Source organism: Stylophora pistillata, chromosome 7 (genome assembly GCF_964205215.1).
Source record: "Stylophora pistillata chromosome 7, jaStyPist1.2, whole genome shotgun sequence".
NCBI lineage: Eukaryota > Metazoa > Cnidaria > Anthozoa > Scleractinia > Pocilloporidae > Stylophora > Stylophora pistillata.
This window is the reverse complement of record NC_142525.1, coordinates 19,336,835-19,356,333: the sequence shown is the minus strand read 5'-3', so window position 1 is coordinate 19,356,333 and position 19,499 is coordinate 19,336,835. Positions and strand designations below refer to the sequence as shown.

The following is a 19,499-nucleotide window of genomic DNA, read 5'->3' as shown; positions in this document are numbered from 1 at the left end:
CCTCACAAGGAGGGGACTAGTAGCCTTCAACAGATGTTACTTGGTACCGTAGATCGAGGTATGAGGCAAACCACTCTACGACTTGGGAGCCAGCGCCAATGGCCTTGAGTTTTTCAACAAGAGGCGTATGGTCCACAGTGTCGAACACCTAGGAGAGGTCTAGGAAAGCTGCTCCAGTAAAACAGCCGTTATCAAGACTCTGAAGTATGTTGTCAGTGAAATGGGCAAAGCAGTTATTGTTGAAAGCTTGCAACGGAAACCAAACTGATTTGGAGTAAGGAGTTTGCAGTCGGATAAAAAACTGTAATGTTGCTGGTGCACGGCTCGTTGAAGAATCTTGCTGATGGTTGGGAGTACAGTTACGGGTCTGTAGTTGTTACAGTCTGTCCTTTCACTTGTCTTAAATAAAGCATATACTTTATATAGTTTCCAGATCGATGGGAATGTGTTTGTCTCAATTGACCGGTTAAATAATTTGGCCAGTATGGGTGCCATACACTGAGCCGAATCCTTTAATAATCTTGTACTGATAGGATTTAGTCCTATGGCTTTGTTAGTTCGTAAAGCTTTCAGTTTCTTGAGAACAAAGGATTCAGTGATAGTAGAAAAAGCCTTAAATGTTTCAATATTTTCAGTAGTCAAATCCGTTCTATGTATGTAGGGAATCCCATCGCGCATGTAAATTGCGGTGCCGCCGCCTCCTTTACCGGTTCGATCATTTCTCAGTACTGAATAGCCAGGAATATTTACTTCAGAATCTTTTATAGATGGGTGCAGTCATGTCTCAGAAAAATAAAAATATCGAAATTTTTGTTACTAAATAGTAATCGGACATGATTCATCATGTTCAAAATGCTTCGTACATTGAGATGAACTACTTTAAAACCACGAAGCTTCGGTAGATCTTCGGCGGCGTGGAAATTTCCAATAGGTCGAGGACTCAAGTTAGCATTTGGTCCTGGGTTTAAAGAGATATCGCTGCACTGGAGCTGGAAATTGGTGAGTAAAATACCCCCAGTGAGCTTGATGATACAAACCGAGAATGCAGATGCAAGATGGCTTCTGTCTGTCGCTCTCTCTGGAGCTCTTCTTATTTTCATAGAGAGCTTAGGAGGGGAAAGGAATTAAGTTCTTTGCCAACAGCTGATGCTGAACAACAGCCTGTACCATTATTAAGGTGTAGAACATAAGAGGGCTTTAGCAAATCGCAAAGAACATATTGACATAATGAAGTACAGACGTGCTCGGATTAGCTCTGCCTTTTTTTTCCTTTTTCTCCTCCTGGGGTGCTCGTCTTCCGAAACTGAGCAAGACTATGACTTTCTAAGATGTCTTTACGCGTATGGTGGGGAGTCGTTGCCTCCAATTTTGTCTTTACTCCTTAAAAACTCAAGAATTTCATCGTCTTTGCTGTGCCTACTGAACCTGCAAGTTACGGTTGGTGGACTAGCAAACAATACCTACGACCTCTACAGTAATTGCCTATTGTTCTTCAAGAAGAGGCGGTTTAATGTCAAAAGATCTAAATGTCCTTGTTCCTATTATTCAAATTTTTTAGCTACATTCCACGCTGTCTTAAAGGGTGATTTGGTTTTCAGATTAAATCCTGGTCCGTCAAACCTTCGTGTTACCGATTCTTCTGGCTCAGTATTGAAGAAAAAAGACCTCAAAACGATTCTTCTTAATGCAAGGAGTTTAAAAGTCTACGTAAGGGCCCTGACACAGAAAAAACCTTTCAGCTCTCTGCATTTCAACAATTTGTACTCGGGAACGATTATGATATTGTTGGAGTTACGGAGACGTGGCTTAATGATTCAATTAAAGATACTGAAATACTAGAAAGTGGTTACATGATATACAGACGTGATCGAGTTGGAAGAGTTGGTGGAGGTGTCTTGCTAGCGATCAAGAATACGATTCCTTTCCAAAGAAGAAGCGACTTAGAAACTGAGATGGAAATGGCTTGTGTTGAACTAAACTTTATGGATGCCACTAAAGTATTAGTCAGTGTTATCTACAGACCTCCTAACAGCGAGACGGAATTCCATGATCACATTACTGCTTTCCTGAGAAACTGCACGCGTATAACAAAAAGCCACACTCTAATCATGGGTGACTTTAATTTCCCTGGCATCAAATGGATTGAAAACTGTCGTTTTGTCAACTCCCAGAATTCTATTGAAGCTGTTTTGCGAATCTATTGTGGATCCCTGTTTTCTCCAATTAAATACGCTTCCCACCCATTTCTCTGCTCAAAGAAATAATGTATTGGACCTTGTTATCACTAATGCTCCTCAATGTATAAAAGACATAGACACAATTACTCCAGATGAAGCTGGTCTCTCCACGGATCACCATCTTGTTGAATTCGATATTCTTGGTCGCCATCGCCTTATCAAGAAACCCGAACGTTATGTTTATAAATTTAAAGGAGCCGACCTTGAATTAATGAAAAATAATCTCAAGCAAAGCAGTAGAATTACTGAAAGCCTCGGTGGTTCCGATGTGAACAATTGCTGGTTGAAATGGAAATACGCAGTACTGGACATCATCGACTCTCATATTCCCAGGATTAAGTTAAAAATGCAAACACTCCTCCTTGGATTGATAAAGAAGTTCTAAATCTGTTGAGGAAAAGAGAAATTAACAGCTTTTTCTATTCTACATTTACAAACGATTCAGGCTCTGTCTCACAACTTGATCCACCAGCTCCTAGAATGAATGTGCCTCTCCTGAATAAGTTTGCCTAACCAAGAAAATGATTTTCGAGGTTCTTACAAAGCTTGACACTCCTAAAGCTCCAGGCTCCGATGGTCTTCCGACGTACGTCCTTAAAGAATGTGCTTTGGAGTTATTGACAGTCGTGCTGCTTTATTTGCTGATGATTCAAAATGCAATAGATTCATTAAAGAAGAATCTGATTGTGCTGCTCTCCAAGATGACCTTAATAGTCTTAATTACTGGAGCCAGGCATAGCAGCTTCGTTTTATGATCTCAAAATGCGAAATATTGACAGTTTCTCGGAAAAAGGAACCTATTAATTATGACTATAATTTAGACTCGAAATCTCTTAATCACGTATCAACTATAAAAGATCTAGGGGTTGTTGTATCTAATGACTTAAAGTGGAACAATTATATGGATCACATACTTGCAAAAGGATATAGAATGTTAAGCTTTTTAAGAAGGCACACTTTAAAATCATTTGATGAAAACACAAGAAAACTTCTTTATCGTTCTTTTGTTCGCCGGCACATAGGGTATGCAAGCAAAGTGTGGGCCCCTCAGGAGATTGGCAATTTAACTCGTATAGAGCGCCTTCAACTCAGAGCTATAAATATATTTTAAATATGAATTACTGTAATAGTATTCCCTATCGTGAACGTCTTATTAGATTAAATCTTCTTCCTGTTTCTTATTGGCATGAGCTTAAAGATCTGTTATTTTATTTAAAATGTCCCATTAACCATAAGAATATTCCTATTAATGACTTTGTTGCACCGCGTACTAACGTTAGGACTACTCGCCACTCTTCTGCTTCTGACGTAATAATTACTGATCGTCATCCAAACCCACTGTTTATCTGTCTGCATTATATCACCGAATGTCGAGAAATAATAATGCAAACTAACTGTGTGAGAAAAACGGGTGCGGTCTTTTTTGGTAGCACGGAAATTATCAGGGGTTATCTTACACGCGCAAAATCGACACGCAGCATTATTGAAACACGCAGCATTATTAAACCTAAAACAAACTGGATTATTAAAAATAGTGCTGCGTGTCTTAGTTTTAATAATGCAGCATGTTTTACATGCATATATCCACTACCCCCATATTTTTTTACTCACTAGACACAACCGAAAACACCAGAATAAGTATTTTTAATACAAAGAAGATTCGTTTTTTACAGTTTCCGTTACTTATAACAGATTTTAATTTTCGTCTCAGTAGTGGTAATAACAATATTTTTGCAGCTTTCTCCCTTTGTTTCAACTTTGTCATGCCTTTCATGTCTATCTTCTTTCCTCACTTCAGCCACAAATCGACCCAAGAAAAAATCCAGATCCTCGTCAGACATCTCATCGATGCGTTGGTTTAGCACAGGCTCGCCACTGTGCCCAACTTTTAACACAGCTTTATTTCTTGTCTCTCGCCATTCTTCAAAGATATTTAGGACCCAATTCCACTTCCTTGGATTAGCATCAGAAACCCAGCTGTCTTTAAACCTGCGACATTCGTCAGATGAGAATGGCGCACGAGATCTTCCAGTAACAACCAATATTCCTGGTTACACAAACAATTAGGACTGAAAATATTTCGACCAATACACGACTATCTCCCTCACTACAAGAAGAACATTTGCGTCCATATCCGCTTCTAATACTTTAATGAATAACTTTAAACAATATATACCTTCACTAATAACAACATTATCCTCTGAGCATTTTCCATCCCCTTCACTCGTCGACACACCCATTCCTGAACAACAATTACAGGATCCGGTTACACACAACTACGCAAAACCAAAGGACTTGCAACGACTGACAGTAAGTACTTACCATCATATTCATCCGACTTAACAGCAAATCTTGACTGTGTAAGAAACAATTCCTCCTCAGAACAGCTCTCCTAGCAGCTTTCCGCCATCGTTCCAGACGACAATCAGTTGAATTTCAAAAACAACTGTGTTTGTCGAGCAATATGCAAATTGACATCAACCTTGACAAACAAACAGTCAATAACTCGTTTCTGGTTGCATTTTTAACCGCATTTTAACCGCATAACCAAGCTTTGGAATAATTTGTACGCGCTTCTTCTTCCTCTAACCAGTTTAAATATTCACTCTTTAAGTACTTAGTAATTGGGTCCACGTACAATCCGTCTTAATTCACTGAGTTGCCCCAAATCACCCATTCGGTCGCAACGACTCAACGGCCTCAAATGAACCGGTCGGTTGCCATAACCCAACTGCCTCAATTAACGGAATCCGCCTTAGTGACCCAGCCAGCTTAACTGAACCAACTAATTCAAATGACGGAGTGGCTCACTGAATGGTTAACTAACTGATTTTTTGCTGATTGACTGGCTGATGAACTGTCTGACTGACAGTTGATCAGCCAATCAACTGTCAGTCAGACAACTGTCAGCCAATCAATTAAACACTCAGTCACCACTCGGTCAGCAAGTCAATTAACGAGTCAGAGAGCAAGTCAAGTATCACTGAGTCAGTCAACCATTCAGTCATCCAGTCTGTCAACCAGCCGGTCAACCAGTCAGTCACCAGTCAATAAGCCACTCAGTCACCAGTCGGTCGAGAGGTCTGTTACTCAGTCAGATAGGCAGTCAAGTATTACTGGGTCAGTCGTGGAGGCGCGCTGGCCTAATGGTTCGTGCGCCCGACTCCGGATCGAGTGGTCCGGGTTCGAGGCCCGGCCGGGACACTGTGTTGTGTTCTTAGGCAAGACACTTTACTCTCACAGTGCCTCTCTTCACCCAGGTGTATAAATGGGTACAGGCAATTTAATGCTGGGGTAACCCTGCGATGGAATAGCATCCCCTCCAGGGAAGGTAGAAATACTCCTAGTCGCTTCATGCTACAGAAACCGGAGTTAAGCACCGGCCAAATGGGCCACTAGGCTCGTAAACAGACTTTACCAACCAGTCATTCAACCAGACAGTCAACCAGCCACCCAGCCAGTCAGTCACCAAGCAATTGGTCATTCATTCACACAGTCGGTCAGCAAGACAGAAAACCAGTCAGATGGCCCGTCAAGTACCACTGTGTCAGTCAACCTTTTAGTCAGCCGATCAGCCAACCAGCCAGTCAGCAACTCAGTCACCAGTCATTTAGCCACTCAGTCACCAGTCGGTTACGAAGTCAGTTAACCAGTCAGATACGTAGTAAGGCACCACTGGGTTAGTCAGCCGTTCAGTCATCCACTCAATCAACCAGCCAGTCATCCAGTCAGTCACCAGTCAATTAGCCACTCAGTCAGCAGACGGTCAGCCAATCAGTTAACCAGTCAGCAGGTCAAGTACTCTTGAGTCAGTCAACCTTTAAGTCAGCCAGTCAGTCAACCAGGCAGTCAGCCTGTCAGTCAGCAGGCCATTATCCACTTAGTAAACAGTGAGTCAGGAATTCAGTTAACCAGTCAGATAACCATTCAAGTTCCACTGAGGTAGTCAACTATTCAGTCAGCTAGTCAGCCAACCAGCCAGTCAGCCAGTCAGTCACCAGTCAATAAGCCACTCAGTCACCAGTCGGTCGAGAAGTCTGTCACTCAGTCAGATAGGCAGTCAAGTACCAGTGATTCAGTCAACTAATCAGTCAACCAGTAAGTCAACCAGCCAGTCAGCCAGGCAGTCACCAGTTCATTAGCTACTCAGGGACCGGTCGGTCAACAAGTCAGTTAACCAGTCATATAACCAGTCAGGTACCACTGGGTCAGTCAACCATTCAGTCATCCAGTCAACCAGTCGGTCAGCCGGGAAACCAGCAATCAATTAGCCACTCAGTCACCAGTCGGTAAGTCAGTCGGCTGACTAGAGAGATAGCCAGACAAGTACTATCGAGTCAATCAATCTTTCAGTCAGCCAGTCAGTCAACCAGCGATTTAATCACAAGTCGAGTAACCACTTAGTCACCAATTGGTCAGCAAGTCAGTTAACTAGTCAGATAGCCAGTCAAGTACCACTGAGTCAGTCAACCTTTCAGTCAGGCAGTCAGTCAGCCAGGCAGTCAGGCGGATAGTGAGCGGTCAATTAATCACTTAGTCACGAGTAAGTCACCAATTCAGTTAACCAGTGAGATAGCCAGTCAAGTATCATAGAGTTAGTCAGCCTGTCATTCAGCCAGTAAGTCAAGCACGTAGTCAGCCGGTCAGTCACCAGTCACTTAGCCACAGTCACCAATCGGTCAGCAAGTCAGTTAGCCAGTTAAATAGGCGTCAAGTATCACTGAGTCAGTCAACCATTCAGTCAGCCTGTTACTCAACCAGCCAGTCCCCCAGTCAGTCACTCGTAAATTAAAGTAGCCACTCAGTCACCAGTCGGTCAGCAAGTCAGTTTACCAGTCAGAGAACCAGTCGTGTACCATTAAGTCACTCAACCACTCAGTCAGCGAGTCAGTCAGCCAGCCAGCCAGTCAGGCAGTCACCAGTCAAAAACTCACTCAGTCACCAGTCGGTGAGCAAGTCAGTTAACCAGTCACAAAGCCAGTCAAGTACAATAGAGTCGGTCAACCATTCAGTCATCCACTTAGTCAACCGAGCAGTCAGTCACCAGTCAATTAGCCACCCAGTCACCAGTCGGTCAGCAGGTCAGTTAACTAGTTAGATAGCCAGTCAAGTACCACTGAAGTCAGTCAACCATTCAGTCAGCCAGTCAGTCAACCAGCCAGTCAGCCAGTCAGTCACCAGTCAAAAAGTCACTCAGTCACCAGTCAGTGAGGAAGTCATGTAACCAGTCACAGAGCCAGTCAATTACCACTGAGTCAGCCAACCATTCGTTCATCCAGTCAGTGAACGAACCAGTCAGTCACCAGTCAATTAGCCACTCAGTCACGAGTCGGTCAGCAAGTGAGTTAGCTAGTCAGATAGCCAGTCAAGTACCACTGAGTCAGTCAACCATTCAGTCGGTCAGTCACTCGGTCAGTCAACCAGCCAGTCAGCCAGTCAGTCACCAGTCAATAAGCCACTCAGTCTCCAGTCGGTCAGAAAGTAAGTTAACTGTCACATAGCCAGTCAAGCACCACTGAGTCAAGCAAGATAACTATAAAGTTTGCTTCACACCGATGTTTCCTGCAAAATTTGGCCAGTGAGTGAAATGGGTCAAGTCTTGCTCAACTAACGCTGAAACCAAGCTTTTGCAAAACGTATCTGCAGACAAGCCAAAACTACTTTTTTACTAGATTGTGTTGAAATCGGAAAGAAAACGCGAAAACTTGGTTGACACCCGATGTTTCCTTTGAAATTTCGCCAGATAGTGAAATGAGCCAAGTCTAGCTCAACTCGCGCTGAAAACTCAAGGTTGCCAAAACTATCTGTACAGAAGCCAAAACCAGGTTTTTCGATTAGATTGAGTTGAAGTCTGAGAAAATTCTAAAATCCAGTTAACGTTTGAGCTTTGTAGCGAAATTTGGCCATAGGATGAGATGTGCCAACTCTTGCTCAACTCAGGCTGAAAACAAGGTTTCCAAAAAATATCTGCAAACAAGCCAAAACCAATTTTTTGACCAGATCCTATTGAAATCTATAAGAAAGCCCTTAAATTTGGTTGAAAAACAATCTTTCCAGCGAAATTTGGCCCGAGAGTGAAATGCGTCGTCTTGCTCAACTCGTGCTAGAAATACGGTTTTGCAGAAAGTATCTGCAAACATGGCAAAACGAGTTCTTTTTTATATATTGTGTTGAAATCTGTAAGAAAACACTAAAACTTGCTTGATACGTTGTTTCCTGGGAAATTTGATCAGAGAATGAGTAAGTTGGGCCAAGTCTTGCTCGACTCACGCTGAAAACACGGTTTTGAAAAACGTATCTGCAAACAAGTCAAATCCAGTTTTTTTCAGAAGATTGTGTTGAAATCTGTAACGAAACACTAAAATTTGCGTGATACCCGATGTTTCCTGCGAAATTTGGCCAGAGAGTCAATTGGGTCAGGTCTTACTCAACTCGCGCTGAAAACATGGTTTTCCAAACAGTATTTACAAAGAACCCAAAACCAATTTTTTTGAATAGATTGTGTTAAAATCCGTAAGGAAACACTAAAATTGACCAGTCAGTAATAATTAAGTCAGTTAGTCAACCAGTCACTCAACAGGTCAGGTACCAGTGAGATAGCCAGTCAGTCACGAAACCGTAAGCAAGGCAGTAACCCAGTCAGTCAGCTGGTCAGCTACCCAATGAGTCAGTCAACTAGTCATTCAGTGAAGCAGGCAGTCTTCTTCAGTTAGCCAATCAGTAAGCCAGTCAGTCACCAGTCGGTCAGCAAGTCAGTTAACAAGTCACTCAAACAGTTAGTCAACCAATCAGATAGCCGTCAGAAACCACTGAGTCAGTCAACTAGTCAGTCAGCTGGTCAGGTACCACCGAGAAAGTCGACCAGACAGTCACCACTTTGTTAGCTAGTCAGTCACCAGTCGCTTATTATGTCAGTCACTGGTCGGTTAGCAAGGTGGTAAATCAATCAGTCAGCTGGTCAGTGGGACAGTCAGTTATTCACCAATGGGTCAGCAACTCAGTCAGCCATTCAGATACACAGTCAGATACCGGTAATTCACTCAAGCACTCAGTCAACTAGTCACTAAGCAAGTCAATCACAAAAAAGGGTCAGCCAGGTAGCGTACCAGCAAATGGTCAGCCGGTCAAGTACAGCAAGTATGTCAGTCAGTCACTCAGCCCCTCAATCGACAAGTCAGTGAGCCAGTCAGTGGCCACTCAGTTAGTCAGTCCATTACAAGGCGGTCAACCCGTCAGTCAGCCGTTCAGGTACCAGTGATTCAGTTAAGCAATCAGAGAGTCAGACACTAGTCAGCCAGTAATAAGTCTGTCAGCAAGTCAATCACCCAGCAAGTCAACCAGTCAGTCAACCAGTCGGTAAACTAGGAAGTCAGCGACTCAAGTACCAGTGAATCAGCCAACCAGTCAGAGAGTGAGTCAGTCACCAGTCAAATAATTTGGATATATCAACAAAGTTGAAATGGTAAATTGGCCACCGTAATGATTACAAAAGCTGACGTTTCGAGCGTCAGCCCTTCGTCGGAGCGAATCATTCGCTCCGACGAAGGGCTAACGCTCGAAACGTCAGCTTTTGTAATCATTACGGTGGCCAATTTACCATTTCAACTTTGTTGATATATCCAAATTACCAGTCAAATAGCCACTTAGTCACCAATCAGTCAAGGACTCAGTCGACCAGTCAGCCAGTCAGTCACTAGGTCACCAGTCAGTCAGTCAGCCAGCCAGATAGCTGGGGAGTCACCAGTCGGTCACCAGGCTAGTCAACCAATCAGTCAACCACTCAGGGACCTAGTCAGTAAGCTGGTCAGTTACCAGTAAGTCATGCAACCACCTAACCAGTCAGTCACCAGTCAATTAGCCCGTCGTTAGTCAGTCACTACGTCAATCAACAAGTCAGATGGCCAGTCAGGTACCAGTGAGTCAATGAACCAGTCAGTGAGCTGGTCAGGAGCGAGTCAATCAGTCAACTAGTCAGTCAGCCGCTTAGGTACCAACTTGTTAGTTAACCAGTCAGTCACCAGTCAATTAGCCCGTCGTTAGTCGGTCAGCATGTCAGTCACCAAGTCAGATGGGTAGTCAGGTACGAGAGAGTCAGTCAACCAGTCAGTCAGCCGGTCAAGTACCAGCCAGTCAGTCAAACAGTCAGCCTGTTAGTTACCTAGGCAGTCAGTCAGCCGGTCAGGTATCAGGTATCAGCTAGTCAGTCGACCAGTGAGTCACTACGTCACTCAGCCGGTCAATTACCCAGGTAGCCACCGGTCAGTGGACTGGTCAAGTACCAGTGAGTAAATAAACCAGCCAGTCATCCAGTCAGCGATTGGTAAGTCAGAGGCAAATAATTCGGTGGCGCCAGTTTTGCAAAAGCTTTCTAGATACAAGCAAAAACAAAATTTTTTCATTATAATGCGTTCAAATCTATTTAAAAAACAGTAAGTCTAGTTGAAAAGCAATATTTTCAGCGAAATACGATCGGAAAGTGAAAAACAATATTTTGTTCTAGCTCAAATTGGACTCAAAAGCACTTTTTTCTGTACATTGCGTTGAAATCCCTAGAGAAAACATTTGTCAGTCAGTCAACCAATCAGTCAAAAAGTCAGTCAAGTGGTCAGTTAACTAGTCAGTCAGCTTGTCCGTCAGCAAAACAGTCAGTCAACATGTCAGTCAGCCAGTTAGTCACCGATAAGTCAGTCAGTAACAAGTCAGTCACCTTGTGAGTTGAGCAGTCAGTTGGCTACTCAGCCACGACGTCAGTTAGCAGTCGGTCAGTCAGTCAGTCACTCAGCCAGTCAGTCAATCAGTCAGTCAACCAGTCAGTCAACCAGTCAGTCAACCAGTCAGTCAACCAGTCAGTCAACCAGCCAGTCAACCAGTCAGTTAACCACTCAGTCAACCAGTCAGTCAACCAGTCAGTCAGCAAGTCAGTCAACCAGTCAGTCGACTAGTCAGTCAACCAGTCAGTCAGTAAGTCAGTCACCTGTCTGTCGACTAGTCAGTCAACCAGTCAGTCAACTACTTAGGGAAGATGTCAGTCAACCAGTCAGTCAGAGATAAGTCGGTCAGTAACAAGTCAGTCACCTAGTCAATTAACCAGTCACTAACTCAGCCACTAAGTCAGTGGGAACGTTAGTCCACCTACAGTCCACTATTAAGTAAGCAAATCCGTCAGCAAAACAGTCAGTTCATATCAAAGTCAGACAGGCAGTCAGTCAACCAGTCAGTCAAATGGTAAGTCAACCTGTCAGTCAACCAGTCAGGCAACATGTTGCTGAGCCAGTCAGTCAGTCAGGCTGTCAGCCAACCATTTAGTCAGGCACTCAGAGACAATTTACGCATTTGAGCTGGTAGGGTCACTTAAGTCAGTTGCGTCACTGGAAGGGATTCCCTTATTCCACAGAGTCACTTAGGGCAGCTTGTTGGGTAATCTGAGGCAAATCAGTCATTTGAGACGGTTGGGTGACAACGTAATTTGGTAATTGGAACTGATTGGTACATTTGGGGCAGTTGGGTGACTAGAACTGATTGCTCATTTGAAGCAGATGGAATTGGTTAACTCATTCAAGGCAATTTGATGGTCAGCAAGCCCATCAGTTAGCCAGTCAGTCAGCCAAGCTGTCACCCAGTCAGTCAGCCAGTCAATAACGCTGTCTGTCAGCTAGTCACTCAGCCTCTAAGTCAACAAGTCAGTAAGTGAAAGAGTGAGCCTGTCGGTCCATCAGTCCATCAGTTTACTCATTCGCACCGGTTTTTCCAAAAAATATCTGTAAACAAGTAGAAACGCAATCTTTTCATTAGATTCCGTTTAAATATGTAAGAAAACACTAGGTCCAGGTGAAATGCAATGTGTCTGTTAAATTTGTCCCCCAGTCAGTCAGCAAGTCAGTTATCGAGTCAGATAGCCAGTTAAGTACTACTGAGTCAGTCAACCATTTAATCATGCAGTCAGTCAACCAGCCACTCAGTAGCCAGTCAATTAGCCGTTCAGTCACCAGTCGGTCAGCAAGTCAGGTAACGCATCAGATAGCCAGTCAAGAACCATTGAGTCAGTAAACCTTTAAGTACCATTGGGTCAGTCAACCTTTAAGTCTACCAATAAGTCAACGAGGTATCCAGGCACTCAATCATAACTCAGTCAGGAAGGAAGTTAACCAGTCAGATAACCAGCTAAGTACCACTCATTCAGTTAGGCATTCATTCAAGCAGTCAGTCAGCCAGCCAGTAAGCATCTCAGTCACCATTCAATTAGACACTAAGTCACCAGTCGGTCAAGAAGTCAGTTAACGAGTCAGGGAGCCAGTTAAGTATCACTGAGTCAGTCAACCATTCAGTCATCCAGTCAGTCAACCAGTCGGTCAACCAGTCAGTCAGCAGTCACTTAGCCTCTCAGTTACCAGTCGGCCAGCACCAGTGGTACTCTACTGGGTAGTGGTACTCTACTAGGCATCTGACTGGTTAATTGACTTCCTGATCGACTGGTGACTGAGTGGCTAACTTACTGGCGACTGGGTGGCTGACTGGCTGCTCGACTGACCGGCTGACTGAAAAGTTGACTAACCCAGTGGTATTTCACGGGCTCTCTGACTGGTTTACTGTCTTGCTGGCCGACTGGTGAGTGAATGACCAATGGATTGGTGACTGACTGACTAGCTGGGTGGCTGGTTGGCAGTCTGCATGACTTACTGGTTGACTGACCCAGTAATACTTGAATGGCTCTCTGAATGGTTAACTGACTTGCTGACCGACAGGTGACTGAGTGGCTAATTGACTGGTAATTAAGTGTCTGGTTCACCGACTGGGTGACTGAAAGATTGACCGACTCAATGGTACTTGACAGGGTATCTGTTAGGGTTAGCCGACGTGCTGGTCGACTGGTAACTGAGTGGCTAAGTGACTGCTGACTGACTGGTTGACCGGCCGGTTGACTGACTGGATGACTGAGGGGTTGACTAACTCGGTGATACTTGTCTCGCTAACTGACTTTGTGACGGACTGGAGACTGAGTGTCCAATTGAATGGTGACTGAGAAGCTCACTGGCTGGTTGACTGACTGGTTGAATGAATGGTTGACTGAATGAGTGGTACTTGACTGGTTATCTGACTGGTTAACTTCCTTCCTGATCGACTGATGACTGAGCGCCTGGATGCCTCGTTGCCTTACTGGTAGACTTAAAGGTTGACTGACTCAATGGTACTTGACTGGCTATCTGATTCGTTAACTGACTTGCTGACCGACTGGTGACTGAGCGGCTAACTGACTGGTGACTGAGTGGCTGGTTGACTGACTGCATGACTAATTGGTTGGCTGACTCAGTAGTACTTGAATGGCTATCTGACTGGTTAACTGACTTGGTGACCAGTTGGTGGCCAAATTTCGCAGACACATTGCATTTCACCTGGACCTAGTGACTTCTTACATATTTAAACGGAATGTAATGAAAAGGGTGCGTTTTTACTTGTTTACAGATATTTTTTGCAAAAACCGGTGCGAATGAGTAAACTGCCTCTGACTGCCTCACCGACTGATGGACCGACAGGCTCACTCTTTCACTTACTGACTTGCTGACTTAGAGGCTGAGTGACTAGCTGACAGACAGCATTACTGACTGGCTGACCGAGTGGTTGACTGCTTGGCTGACTGACTGGCTAACCGATGGGCTTGCTGACTATCAAATTGCCTTGAATGAGTTAACGAATTCCATCTGCTTCAAATGAGCAATCAGCTCCAGTCGCCCAACTGCACTAAATATGCCACTCAGTTCCAATGACCAAACTACGTTAAGTCACACAACCGTTTCAAATGATTGAATTGCCTCAGATTACCCAATCATTTACAAACTGCCCCAAGTGACTCAGTCGAATAAGGGAATCCCTTCTAGTGACCCAACTGAGTTAATTGGCCCTATCAGCTCAAATGCCTAAATTCCCTCCGAGTGGCTGACTAAATGGTTGGTTGACAGCCCGACTGACTGACTGGCTCAGCAAGATGATGACTGACTGGTTGATTAACAGGTTGACTGACCATTTGACTGACTGGCTGACTGACTGGCTCTCTGACTTTGATATGGACTGACTGTTTTGCGGACGGATTTGCTTATCAGGTAGCTGACTATAGGTGGACTGATGGGCCCACTGACTTGGTGGCTGAGTAGTTAACTAACTAGTTAATTGACTAGGTGACTGACTTGTTACTGACCAACTTACTGCTCACTGACTGGCTGACTGACATCTTGACTAAGTGGCTGACTGACGGTTGACTGACTAGTCGACTAACTGGTTGACTGACTTCCTGACTGACCGGTTAACTGACTGGGTAAGTGACTGACTACCTGACCGACTGCTAACTGACGTGGTGGCTGAGTAGCCAACTGACTGGTCAACTCACTAGGTTTCACTTTCGAAACTATCAGCCTTTATTTACTAGGTGACTGACTTATTACTGACTGACTTATCAGTGACTAACTGGCTGACTGACATGTTGAATAATTGGTGGACTGACTGTTTTGCTGACTGGCTAGTTGACTGACCACTTGACTGACGTGCTGACTGATTGGTTGATTGACTGACAAATGTTTTCTCTAGGGATCTCAACGCAACGTTGAAAATATTGCTTCTGACATAGACTTACAGTTTCTTTAGCAGATTTCAACGAATTCTACTAATGAAAAAAGTGTGTTTTGGCTTGTATCTAGAAAGCCTTTGCAAAACCGGCGCCACCGAATTATTTGCCTCAGACATACCAATGGCTAACTGGATGACTGACTGGTTTATTTACTCACTGGTACTTGACCAGTCCACTGACCGGTTGACAGCCTTGCAGACCAACTAGTGACTGACTGGCTCACTTACTGACTAACTGGTTGACTGACTCACTCGTACCTGACTGGTCATCTGACTTCTTAACTGACATGCTGACCGACTAACGATGGGCTAACTGACTGGGGACTGATTGGCTAACTATGTGGTTGGTACCTGACCGACTGACTAGTAGCTGAGTGTCTCACTAACTGGGTGACTGACTAGCTAACTCACTGGTGGACTGCGTGATTGACTTACTGGTTGACTGACTAGTTGACTGAGTGCTTGACTGACAAGTTGACTGAGTGGTTCTATGATTTGCTTACTGTTTGATAAGTTACTGACTTATTGATTGGTGACTTTCTGCCTGCCTGACTAACTGACCAGTTGACTGCTGACCTACTAGTACCTGACCCGGTGGCCGATTGGTTGAGTGCCTTGCAGACCCATCTATGACTGACTTGGTAACTGACTTTCTGGCTGACTGACTGGTTGACTGAATCACTGGTTTCTGACGGCTATCTGATTGGTCTACTAACTGGTTGACTGGCTGGTTAACTGACTTGCTGACCGAGTGGTTACTGACTGGCTTACTGATTCCGTAACTGAAAGAAGACTGCCTGCTTGACTGAATGACTAGTTGACTGACACACTGGGTTACTGACCAGCTGGCTGACTGGGTTACTGTCTTGCTCACGGTTTGGTGACTGACTGGCTAACTCACTGGTACCTGACCGGCTTAGTGACTGTTTGACTAACTAACTTATTAATTACTGACTGGCCTTTGAAGGGGCTGACGGAGTTGTTGACTGCTTCACCTGGCGTAATTTACTGTGGCCAAGTTTCGCAGTAAACATCGGGTGTGAACTGGATTTTAGCGTTTTCTCACACATTTCCATACAATCTATTAAAAAAATTGGCTTTTGGTTTGTTTGCACATACTTTCTGCAAAACCATGTTTTTACCGCCAGTTGAGCAAGACTTTACGCATCTCACTTTCTTACCAAATTTCGCAGGAAACATCAGGTATCAAGCAAAATTTAGTGTTTCCTTACGTATTTCAACACATCTATTAAAAAAAATCGTTTTGGGTTGTCTGCAGATACTTTATGCAAAACCGTTTTTCAGCGCGAGTTCAGTGAGACTTGACCCAATTGACTCTCTTGCCAAAGTTCGCAGGAAACATCGGGCATCAAGGAAATTTAGTGTTTCCGTACAGATTTCAACAGAATCTATTGAAAAAATTGGATTTGGCTTGTTTGCAGATACTTTTTTGATAACCGTGTCTTTAGCACGAATCGAGCAAGACTTGACCCAACTCACTCACTCTCTGGCCAAATATCCTATGAAACATAAGGTATCAAGCAAATTTTAGTGCTTTCTTACAGATCTCAACACAATATATTCAAAATAACTGGATTTGGCATGTTTGCAGATACTTTTTGCAAAACCGTCTTTCCAGCACGAGTTGAGCAAGACTTGAAGCATTTCACTCTCTGGCCAAAACTTCGCAGGAAACATCGTGTTTCAACCAAATTTAAGGGTTTTCTTAGAGATTTCAATACAATCTGTTAAAAAAATTGGTTTTCGCTTGTTTGCAGATACTTTTTGCAAAACCGTGTTTTCAGCCCGAGTTAAACAAGGCCTGGCGCATTTCACTCTCTGGCCAAATTTCACTGGAAACATCGCGTGTCAACCAAATTTTAGCGTTTTCTTACAGATTTCAACACGATCCAGTGAAAAAAGACTGGTTTTGGCTTGTTTGCAGACACTTTTTGCAAACCGTGTTTCCAGCACGAGTTCGACTCGACCCTTTTAACTCTCTGGCCAAATTTCGCCGGAAACATCGTGTTTCAGCCAGATTTTAGTGTTTTCTTATAGATTTCAATACAGTCTGGTCAAAAAAGTTGGATTTGGCTTGTTTGCAGATACTTTTTGGAAAACCGTGTTTTCAGCCCGAGTTGAGCAAGACTTGGCACATTTCACTGACTGGCCAAATTTCGCTACAAACCTCAAGCGTCCACTGGATTTTAGCGTTTACTCACAGTTTTTAACACAGTCTAATCGCAAAAAATAGTTTTTGCTTGTTTACAGATAATTTTTGCAAAATCGAGTTTTCAGCGCAAGTTGAGCAAGACTTGGCCCACTTCACTCTCTGGCGAAATTTCACAGCAAACATCGGGTCTCAACCAAGTTTTCGCGTTTTCTCTCTAATTTGAACACAATCTAGTAAAAACGTGGTTTTGGCTTGTCTACATATACTTTTTGCAAAACCGTGGTTTCAGCGTTAGTTGAGCAAGACTTGACCCATTTCACTCGCTGGCCAAATTTTCCGGGAAACATCGGGTATGAAGCAAATTTTATTGTTTTCTTGACTGACTCAGTGGTACTTGACTGGCTATCTGACTGGTTAACTGACTTGCTGACCGACTGAAGACTGAGTGGCTTATTGACTTGTGACTGACTGGCTGACTGGCTGGTTGACTGAGTGACCGATTTAATGGTTGACTGACTCAGTGGTACTTGACTGCTTATCTCACTAGCTAACTGACTTGCTGACCGACTCGTGACTGAGTGGCTAATTGACTGGTGACTGACTGGCTGGTTGACTGACTGGATGACTGAATGGTTGACTGACTCAATCGTACTTCACTGGCTCTGTAACTAGTTAAATGACTTGCTCACCGACTGGTAACTGAGTAACTTTTTGACTGGTGACTGACTGGCTGACTGGCTGGTTGACTGACTGGCTGACTGAATGGTTGAGTGACTCAGGGGTACATGACTGGTTGTCTGACTGATTAAAGACATGCTGTCCGACGGGTGACTGAGTGGCTTATTGACTGGTGACTGATCGGCTGACTGGCTGACTGGCTGACTGGCTGACTGGCTGACTGGCAGGTTGACTGACTAGCTGACTGTATGGTTCACTACCTCAGTGGAGCTTGACTGGCTATCTGACTGGTTAACTGAGTTCCTGACTTACTGGTGACTGTGGGTAATGTTCTGCTGACTGACAGGCTGACTGCCTGGTTGACTGATTGGCTGACTTAAAGGTTGATTGACTTAATAGTACTTGACTTGCTATGTGACTGGTTAACTGATTGGCTGACCGCCGGCTGACTGAGTAGCTAATTGACTGGTGACTGACAGGATGACTGGCTGGTTGACTGAGTTGATGACTGAACGGTTGACTAACCCTGTGGTACTCTACTAGGTATCTGACTGGTCAAATGACTTCCTGACCGACTGGTGACTGAGTGGCTAAATGACTGTTGACTGAGTGGCTTACTGGTTAGTTGACTGACCGACTGACTGAAAGATTGACTGACCCAGTCGTACTTGACGGGCTATCTGACTGGTTTAATGTTTTGCTGGCCGACTGGTGAATGAATGACCAGTTGATTGGTGACTGAAAGGGTGGGTGGCTGTCTGACTGTCTGGCTGACGGACTGGTTGACTAACCCAGTAATACTTGACTGACTATTTGAATGGTTAACTGACTTGCTGAACGACTGGTGACGGAGTGACTAATTGACGTGTGATTAGGTGACTGGTTCACCGACTGGCTGACTGAAAGATTGACTGACTCAATGGTACTTGACTGGCTATCTGTCTGGTTAGCCGACGTGATGGCCGACTGGTAACTGAGTGGCTAAGTAACTGCTGACTGACTGCTGACTGACTGGTTGAGTGGCTGGTTGACTGACTGGATAATTGAATGATTGACTGACTCAGTGATACTTGACTGGCTCCCTGACTCGTTAACTAACTTGTTGACCGACTGGTAAGTGTGCATCTACCTGAATGGTGACTGAGAAGCTCACTGGCTGGTTGACTGACTTGTTGAATGAATGCTTGACTGATTGAGTGGTACTTGACTGGTTAGGGTTAGGGTTAGAGTCATCTTACTGGTTAACTTCCTTCTTCACCGACTGACGACCGAGTGCCTGGATGCCTGGTTGACTTACTAGTAGTCTTAAAGGTTTCCGGACTCAGTGTTACTTGAGTGGGTATCTGATTCGTTACCTGACTTGCTGACCGACTTGTGACTGAGCGGCTAATTGACTGGTGACTGAGTGGCTGGTTGACTGACTGGATGACTAAATGGTTCACTGACTCAGTAGTACTTGACTGGCTATCCGACTGGTTAACTCAGTTGCTGACCGACTGGTGGCTAGATTTCCCAGTAACATTGCATTTTACCTGGACCTAGTGTTTTCTTACATATTTCAACGGAAAGTGCATTTCTGCTTGTTTACAGATATTTTTTGCAAAAACCTACGCCAATGAGTAAATTGCCTCTGACTGCCTGACCGACTGATGGACTGAGAGGCTCACTCTTTCACTTACTGACTTGCTTACTTAGAGGCTGAGTGACTAGTTGACAGACAGCGTCACTGACCGGCTGACTGAGTGGGTGACTGCTTGGCTTACTGATTGGCTAACCGATGGGCTTGCTGACCATCA

The 19,499-nt window shown here is 44.2% G+C and overlaps 1 pseudogene; it reads right to left on the bottom strand.

Moving 5' to 3' along the window:
• Positions 1-3,916: 3,916 nt before the first annotated feature.
• On the bottom strand, positions 3,917-4,662 carry LOC148726968 (uncharacterized; annotated as a pseudogene).
• Between the last annotated feature and the right edge of the window lie 14,837 nt (positions 4,663-19,499).